The 8121-nt window shown below is 25.7% G+C and overlaps 1 long non-coding RNA gene across 1 annotated transcript; it reads left to right on the top strand.

Moving 5' to 3' along the window:
• Positions 1–2002: 2002 nt before the first annotated feature.
• LOC105135840 (uncharacterized) lies at positions 2003–2576 on the top strand. Its single transcript, XR_844263.1, has 2 exons — positions 2003–2214; positions 2349–2576. It is a non-coding gene; the product is annotated as an uncharacterized LOC105135840 (long non-coding RNA).
• Positions 2577–8121: the final 5545 nt, after the last annotated feature.

Below are 8121 nucleotides of genomic sequence, written 5' to 3'. Positions count from 1 at the left end.
AAGTTAAAATAGAAGAGTTTTACTATTTTTAATAAATATAAAATATTATTTAAAAAAATATAATTAATGTATATGTTGCATATGCTCATAAAAAAAAGGTATCTCTTTTATTTAGGTGGCACATGAGATATTTTCAGTTAACAAATGGTGGCTTGTGAGGTGACATTCAAATCATCTTAACTACCTATCATTCATAAGTAGTGAGTATTGCCAATAAACCTTTAATTTAACAATAATAACTTTTTTTTTCTCTTCTTGGTTTTCATGTCTAACCCTTTATTTTTTAAAAAAAACTCTTTAATTTTTTTTTCAGATTTGGTATTTGTTATTTTTATTATATTTATTTTATTTAAAATAATTTATAAAATTAAAATTTTATTTCAATTTCAACCTCCTTCAATTTTCTTATTTATCATATTTAATTCTCATTCTTATGATTTTGATTTTTTGATTTTATAGATTTATTTTATTTTTTAATTTTATTTCTTATTATTTTATTTCATTTAATTCTCATTCTTATTGTTTTAATTACTATTTTTTTTCTTTTTAAATTTAGGATTAATAGGAATATTGTTTTGTTATTGTTTTTAAGGTTTGTTTTCTAACGAGTATCATATGTCAATAATTTTATAGACTAGTCTGATTTGATATTAAAATTTTTATTTTAGATTTTTGTTTTTAAATTTTTTTATTTAACATTAGATTTTTTATCCTTTAATGTTGTGATTTTTTTTTTGTTTTTTTCAATGAGGTTATTCTAGTATCATATCCCAGGTTGCAAGTTAGTTGAGTTTTTTTTTTCTGATGTGTTTTTTTAATTTTATCTTTTATCATTTAGTTTGTTGAAGAGTTGACCTCTATTTTTTTATTCAACATCTTTTAAATAAAGTTGTTCTTATCTTATAATCAGGCCATAAATTTTATATGTTAATATAGATTATGTGTTTTGTTTTTTTAAATTGATTTTTTTAATTTGTTTTTCAATATTTAATTTGGTAATGATTAATTTTTAAATATTTTTTATTTTTTATAAGACTATTTTATTTATTTATTTTTAATTTTTTTTAATAATCATATTATTGAAGTAACTAACCATGTTAAATTCAATATACACACGTTTTTCTTTCTCTCTTGAAATTACTCTCTTGCAATACTAGAGGCCAACGTCTTTTCAGGTCCACCGTACAAATAAATAAAAGCGGACTTTCTAGGCCCTACTTAAAGCTACCTATCCTCCTTCACATGACACGGAGGGGTCCGAACATTGGCCTACCATCGCATGACATCCTTTGTAGTCAATTGTATGGCAAAGATGCACTGTTATCTCACCAGAAACCTCCACCGGTTCAGCACTTTTCAGGCAACATCACCCTTTTCCATGATATTCGATCATCGTTTTTGTACAGGGAAAAGGGCTTACAACTTCCATCCATTACATGACACTGTCTGCTCACGTCGGGTTTTTATCTATTTTAGAATTAAAGTGGACACCCATCTGGCAGGATCCATGCACCTTCCTCCCACTTGTGCTTAAAACTTTGCTGAAGATCACTCTAACCCTAGGTATAGCAGCTTTTATGCCAAATTATTGAAAAATAAACCATGTTTATTCATATGCTACCACTTAATTACAGGCTTTTAGTCTATTGAAGATTATGCTCGTCTCGAGCAGCATGCCTAGTCCAGGGTATCTTGAACGTGATTCCTTCTCTTTGTTTTTTTCTTAAACAATTATACCAAATTTTATAATATTGTAAAAAGTAATCTGATAATTTAAATATTATTTTTTATAATCAACTTATTTTTATCCAAGTAACAACGATAGCATAGTCAATAAAGGAGTTATTATTAAAGACACAATTAAAAAAAAATGTATTTTATTTTTATTGATGAATTATCTTTATTCATTATTAAACACTAGAACAAATAAAGAAATGGAAAGAGAGGAATGCATTCACGTGATCATAGGCACTTGTTTATTTCCTTCCCCATCCCTTCGACCCTTCCCTGTCATTCACTGTCACTTCCCATTCCTTCTTTTCTCTAAAGAACAAAAAAGAAAAGAGCCAAAAAAGAACAGAGCCTTGCTTAGTTAGCAAACAGTTAACAACAATCTAGAGAGAGAGAGAGAGAGATGGAGCCACCAGCAACAATGACCATAGACAGGGATTACCACGTAGAAGAAGATGAACAGGAAAAAGCTGTCAACGAATGGTATCATTATTATTATATCCTCTATCTTTATTGGGTTTGTCTTCTGTTTTTCCGTTCTGAATCAAAAGATAAAATCCAATTTTCTTTTGAGCATGTAATTGATTGTTTGTGTTTGTGTTTGACGGGGGATGCAGCTGTTCCTGCTGTTATGATTGCTCAGAGAGCTGCTTTGATTACCTTTGCTGTTTCAACCTCTGCTAAGTGTTATCGACTTCATCTAAAATATTATTTCTTTCCTTCCTTCCTTCATTAGTCCCATCGTTACAATTAACTGCCATGGCATGCACAAACTCGACGCTGATTGGGAAAATCTTGTCATTTAATTAGCAAGAAAACATGGATGATTTCTCTTTGTTTTTCTTCTATTTTCCTTTTCCTTTATATATTGACTGGCTTTGGCTTTAGATTGCATCAATTCCTGGATATGGAGTCTTCTTTGTGGGGATGACTTCGACCCATTTCAAGTTGAAAATATGTCAAAATTCGGCCACTCATTAATATGTTTTTGGCTTGATATAAATCTGATTGAATAGCTGAAATTATGTTGCTGAGCATTGAAAATGTCCTTAATAGAGAAATATTTGTATAATGTTTATTTCTTTTTGTTTCAAAAAACTCAATCATCCACGCATAATTGGCTAAGAAAAATAAAGAGATTACTTTACAAATTAGAGGATCTCCCATCCGGTTTAGTTTTGCACCTTTTTTATAAATTGATTTCCTGATTTAGTTTTGCACCTTTTTTATAAATTAAATTCTTATAAATTAAATTTCTTGAAATTCAATTTATAAAAATAATGCAAAGCTGAATCATATGAGAAATTAGTCCAATCACTACTCTTAGAAGAGTTCTAAACACAAGAATTCATTTAACTTATTGTGAATTTGCTGGTATCAAAGCTAATATTTTTTCATGCTAAAAATTAAATAAGATAAGAAAAGTTACCGGAAAAAGTTGAAGAAAGAGAAAATAATCAAATTATTATAAATTAGTTATCAAAAAATTCAAATGGTGTTGCCTTGTAACCTTGATGAATCTGAGTTTATAATTTTTCTTTAAAATAATTATTTAATTTTTATTTTTTGCGAGTGATTAGAGGGTATTTTAGGATGAAAATGAATTTATTAAGGTTACTAGGATTTTTAAAGTATTTTTTATGAAAACGAGTTGAAAATAAATTTTTAAAATTTAAAGACTTGTACCGTGATTTTTCAATCACTAAAAAATAACTAGAAAATTATTGTCTTATGGATGACAAGACACTACCATAAAATTATATAATATTGATACAATATCCCATCGATGTTTAAGCTAAATTCCACTAGTATTTTTAATTGCTAACAAAATAAAAAAAATAAGATTTTCTCATTTATTTTCCATTAGAAACTTCATTGGCAACAAAATCATTGATAAAATTTTCGGTCCTAATTCCATTTGTGTTTTTTTTTTTCTATTTGTTGTAATCCCTAAATCTATCATTATTACCCAAACAAATAAACAAACAAATAACCATTATAAAATCAATAAACCACCACCATAATTCACAATAAACCACAACAAAAACACATGACTAAAATAAAATATACTTATAAAAATTTCACATTACATTTAAATAATATTTCATACGCAATCAATTTTTATGTGTGTGTATATAAACAATATATTAAAACTCTTAAAATCATGAACCAAAAGGTCTAGAAAGAAGAGGAAAATGTATATCTATATATACATTTTATTTTCTTATTAGGGTTCTGTTTTCATTTTTGTCCTCATTTATGCTCTGAGATTTGCCATGAGAACTTTTTTCATTTCTGCTCTTATATTCTGCATCTCAATAGACAATTGTTCTTGAACCATATTCTAGACCAATTCATCAAAATTCTATAATGTATTGTTTTGGACTCGAATATGATATGTCTATAGTTAAAACAACTTGGTCTTTCCTCATTTCTTGGATTGATGTCATTTGCATGTTATAAACTCAATTTCTATTGAGTCCATCATTTACAAAAGTCTTTGACAATAGTTGAGGATTACAAAAAGGATGAGTAAAAGTGGCTTTGCTAAATTTCATAGCCAAGTTATCAGTATATAGCTCCTATAAAGTTAAAAAAAGAAGATGTTAAATTCCTAAATTAAATTATACTATTGATGCAAATAAATATTATTAAAGCAATGATAATTATATATAAAAAAAATTATAATGAACATTTTTGCTCTTGTATCAATAATTTTTTTCTTTTTTTCCCATATCTTCCTTTTTTTTTTTTAGATTAACGTGGGTGTCCGGGCCAGCTTGCACGCACCACGACTAATCCCACGGACCCGCAAGTTAATTACCATGTAAGCCTCTAGTGGCCATTATATGAGCAACCAAGGACTCGAACCTGAGACCACAAAGAGAGCAAATCCCTTAGTCTCAAGTTTTTACCACTTGGCCACCACCTAGATGGAGTCCTCATATAACTCCATCTACAAGCACCTAAAATTTTTCCTCCTTTCTTTTCTTTTCTTCTCTAGTGTGTTTGCTCTTTGAACTATGCATTTCTTTATTTTTGTTATGTGTAACGAATCAGAAGCGCTTCTTAAAGCTTTTTTATTCCGTAAATTATTGAAATAATTCTCAATTACTCTCTATAACAAGCCTTAGCTTATATATTTTTCGATTCTCAACATCATTAGAGTTAGCTTTCCTAATTATTTGTTTACAGACATTATATCATAAATCATGTAACTTGATACAAAAATTTGTTAAGTAAAAAAAAAGATAAGAAAATAAAAGATAATGAATTTACAATAATATAATATTATTTGATTTAAACTTACCTATTTGCACTGCGGTTTTCTCACACTCACTTGACAAGGCATCATATCATAAATCATGTAACTTGATACAAAAATTTGTTAAGTAAAAAAAACGATAAGGAAATAAAAGACAATGAATCTACAATAATATAATATTATTTGATTTAAACTTACCTATTTGCACCACGGTTTTCTCACACTCTCTTGACAAGCACCTCGTTGCTCTCGTCCCATCAAAATTTCTTTTTAATTGATTTCCTACATTAATTAGTTTTTAAAATCTAAAAGATTGGTAACTCGAATAAGATATTATTAACCTTAAACATATACTATATACATTCATTTAGGATGATCATGAAACTGATTTCATTCAAATAATATTTATTCGAATGACCACTTCATTATAAAGGTGAGTGAACATTCAGTTTTAGTATTGGTAACCTTGAAAATCAATTCATCAAAGTTATTTTTATGTAATGTAAAGCTTAAAATAACTTAAGACAAATAAATAACATCATGTTACAAAACATTAATTACATGAAAAGGCCACCTTATTATTCTGCTTGAAACATGCTTTATTAAAGAAAATGATCTATGTTCTATTATTGTCTTTAATGGCCGAGTATTGTTCGGTAACTTGTTTATTAAATGTCTCTTTAAAATCATCACATAGATTCGTAACACAATTATATTGACACTACTACGTGATGAAGCAATATTGCTCTTGTTGAACTTGAACTTATTTTTTCTTAAATACATGATACCTAAGAAAAAATAATTTACATAATGATATTAAACCAGAAGAAGACATATATTTCTAGAAATTCATAAAAATCATAAATTTTTTTTATATATTTGTAAATAAGTTATAATCCTAAAAGTCACAATCCCAACAATAAATAAGAGCACAAATAACTATTAATTTATGTATCACCATTCATTATAAAACTCAAAAGTCTTACAATTATAAAACATAAAACCATAGCTTGCTAAAATAAAAGTTTTGAGTTTAATCTTCAAATCACACTTTAACCTTCAATCAAAATTTAAACAATAATCTCTCATTTCAATTTCATTTCACATCTTCACATTAAACTCAAAATTCTACTTAATTCATGTTTTTTCACCATGAACCTATTTAAATTATCAACAAAATAAATCCTTCACTGAACCAAGTAAAATAATAATAATAATTTAAAACAATACCTAAAATTTAAAAATAATTTTTTCTTTATTACCAACACGCAAAAATCAACAAAAATCGTAAAACCCCAAATCACATAAAACAAATGGCAAATCAATCACCCTCACATCAGTTAACATACTTAAACATAACATAGGATTTAACAATGTCAAACCCTAAGTTTATTAAATGAAGAAGAAGAAATCAAACTTGAAATGGGTAGAAAAGAGATATGATTTCAACACTATATTTGTGAGTAAAGAATTATTTTGTTAAAGTCAATGTGAAGGGCTAATGTGTTTTTGTTTTAAGGAAGAAGAACAAATAGAGGATAGATAAGGAATTGTCGGGTTTTAATCAAATAAATATATATTTTATTAGCAATTTGACATATTAGCTATGTCTATAGAATTGTCAACAATATATATATATATATATATATATATATATATATTATTCCATAATCATTTTTATTAGAAATTACAAATAAAAATTTTTTGCTGTGATTTTTATTGATAAATAGAGATAAAATATTTTTATGTCAGAGTTATGTTATTGTTTTTTAATTTTTTATTAATGAGTCATATATACTATAATAAACAATGTATCATTTATTAAAAAAAATATAATAAATCAGTTGTACAGTCTTGGGTATCTAGCTAGGCTTATGCATGTCTAGCAGCCTAGGTTTTTAATTCTTAGGTAAATGTAGTCATGATTCGCTTTTTTTCTCAAGATTTGTTTTTTTAATTTTAATTAATATTTCTTTGTTATTTTTAAAATTATTTATTTTTTTAAATAGCAATTAATGTTTTTTTCCTTCAATCTATAATACTTTAAAAAGATTATTGTAATTTATCTTTAATTTTTTCCTTTTATATATAAGTTATATTTGTATGATGGATTTATAATAAATCCTTGTTGATTTATTTCTTCATATATTTTTTAATTTATTTTAATAAGTGTAAACACTATTTTTTTCATTTTTGAATTAAAAAAATAATATCAAAAAGTACATCCATTACATAAATGCTTTTTTTTTTTATCAAAACAAATTACCGATACAAATTTTTTGTTGTGGTTTTTATTAATAAATAGAGACAAAATATTTTATGTCAAAATTATATTATTATTTTTAATTTTCTATTAGTGACTCATGTACCATAATAAACAATGTGTTGTTTATTTAAAAAAAAAATTAAATTAGATGCACAACCCTAGGTATCTAGTTAGGCCTATACATGCCTAGTAGCCTAGGTTTTTAAATTCTCGGGTAAATGTAGTCACCACTTACTTTTTTTTCTCAAGATTTGTTTTCTAATTTTAATTAATATCCCTTTGTTATTTTTTAAATTGTTAATTTTTTTTAAATAACAATTAATGTTTTTTTTTCTTCAATCTATAATACTTTAAAAAGATTATTGTAATTTATCTTTAATTTTTTTCTTTTTTCTTTTATATATAAGTTATATTTGTATGATGGATTTATAAAAAAGAAGACCATTGTTCTCCGAAACTAGAATTAATCTCTAAGATAAAATAAACAAAAATGTATAAAATAAAAAAAGGCACAATTGAAGTAAATTATTTGCATACAAATTTATTTTTTACCTTTAATATGAGGATCAACTCTCTTGAGTATTTAAGATTAGCATTAATAAATCCTTGTTGATTTATTTGTTCATATATTTTTTAATTTATTTTAATAAATATAAATACTATTTTTTTCATTTCTCAATTAAAAAAATGGTCAAAAAACACATCCATTACATAAATGCTTTTTTTTTTCTTACATTTGTTTTACGTTAAAAATTAATTTAGAATCTTACCTTCAATGTAGCATGTAGCGTTGGTCTCTCTTCACACAATATATATATATATATATATATATTAATTCATAGTTATTAAACTTTGGTCA

Source organism: Populus euphratica, unplaced genomic scaffold, assembly GCF_000495115.2.
Source record: "Populus euphratica unplaced genomic scaffold, PopEup_1.0 scaffold234.1, whole genome shotgun sequence".
In the NCBI taxonomy this organism is placed as follows: domain Eukaryota; kingdom Viridiplantae; phylum Streptophyta; class Magnoliopsida; order Malpighiales; family Salicaceae; genus Populus; species Populus euphratica.
Note: the sequence above shows the minus strand (reverse complement) of the source record. Positions and strands in the feature narration are given on the sequence as shown.